Consider the following 1,552-nt stretch of genomic DNA (forward strand, 5'->3'; position numbering starts at 1 on the left):
AGTTCTGAAACAATTTTGTTCTTTACACTACAACTTGAAAAAAAGTACAGTAACTCGAGATTCGTCTGCACTCCGTCTTCAGGCCACTAGTGGACTACCGAGACCATCCGACCGCCGTGTCATCCTCATGGAGGATGGGGATAGGAGGGGTGTGAGGTCAGCATACAGCTATCCCGGTCGTAAGATGGTATTCTTGACCGAAGCCGCTACTATTCGGTCAAGTAGCTCCTCAATTGGCATCACGAGGCTGAGTGCAGCCCGAAAAAAGGCAACAGCGCATGGCGGCCTGGATGGTCACCCACCCAAGTGCCGACCACGCCCGACAGCGCTTAACTTCGGTGATCTCACGGGAACCGGTGTATCCACTGCGGCAAGGCCGTTGCCTTCAAGATTCGCCTGAGAAAACAAAATCTTAAAGGAATAGGATGCGAAATACAGATCAATTGAAAAGAAAGAAAGGAAAGCAGTGATATCATTCTGTACAACAGTACATGTTTTCAAAACCTAACAAGAGATTTCCGACAGCCTCTGTAGGAAGTCCCCCGTCCAGTCTTCAATAAGTGCTACACGAAATTGCTTGTTTATGAAGAAAAAATTTGCCTATTTTTTAGGGATGTAGGAACGTATAATGCTGGGATACTTGCCTGATAAGCCACATAAAAATGGCATCGAAAAATAGGAGGTTTATTTTCATATTTTAAATACAAATGATCTAATATTCGCAAGCGAAGCTCGGTTTTGCAGTTACAAAAGAAGATGGGAGAGGCTTGTATACTACTAGTAAGTCATTTGCTCGAATATAATATTAACTAGAACAGAAATAATTGTATAAGAAAGAAGATATAAACTAAGACTCTGTTTTCTTTCAGGAACACAAGGAAACTACACACATATATTCCAAAATGAAGCTACACAACTCGTCAGAGATTTTCTCAATGACGTACCAAAATACAACAGTCATTACAGTAGACAATAAAATCCCAAAAAAATTGTATTTGCAACGTGTTTTCAGAATTATATCCTTACTTCGGGACAAATTCTCGGAATACTGTAAAGAAAAGTAGCTGATCTTTGTGTCTGAAATTAAATTCGGAGGAATATTTGTATCTGAATTTAACTTAGACTTCAAACTCTCAAAAAATGACACGTGTTCTAAATGTAATGCGTTTCTCATGAGAAATTATAAACCAGAATTATCTGGAAAAAAAGCTAACTGTGGCCAAAATATGACTGCGTCTTTAACTGCCCTGGGTAAAGAGAATTTTAAAGAACAATTAGCATGCAACAGACGTTCCCCACAACGAAACTAATAGTTGGTCCAGAATTTACAATAGGAAGAATTCGACATACACTTACGATATCCACAACTGTGGATCCATTAAAAGTTATATGTTCCTGGGGAGAAAGATTAAGGAAGAGGTTCGGATAAGGTTGATAGCTGCAGGTAGGTAACGCACAAACAAAACGTTCCAACGTTATCACAGATAAATGGAAGGGAAAAGCAAGTAACTGGGCTCTTATTGCTTCACAAAGGCCTCTGGTTGTTGCAAAA

At 39.8% G+C, this 1,552-nt stretch overlaps 1 pseudogene; it reads right to left on the bottom strand.

Moving 5' to 3' along the window:
- Window positions 1–266: 266 nt before the first annotated feature.
- On the bottom strand, window positions 267–384 carry LOC126089569 (5S ribosomal RNA; annotated as a pseudogene).
- Window positions 385–1,552: the final 1,168 nt, after the last annotated feature.

The sequence above is a fragment of the Schistocerca cancellata genome, chromosome 6 (genome assembly GCF_023864275.1).
Source record: "Schistocerca cancellata isolate TAMUIC-IGC-003103 chromosome 6, iqSchCanc2.1, whole genome shotgun sequence".
NCBI classification, from domain to species: Eukaryota; Metazoa; Arthropoda; class Insecta; order Orthoptera; family Acrididae; genus Schistocerca; species Schistocerca cancellata.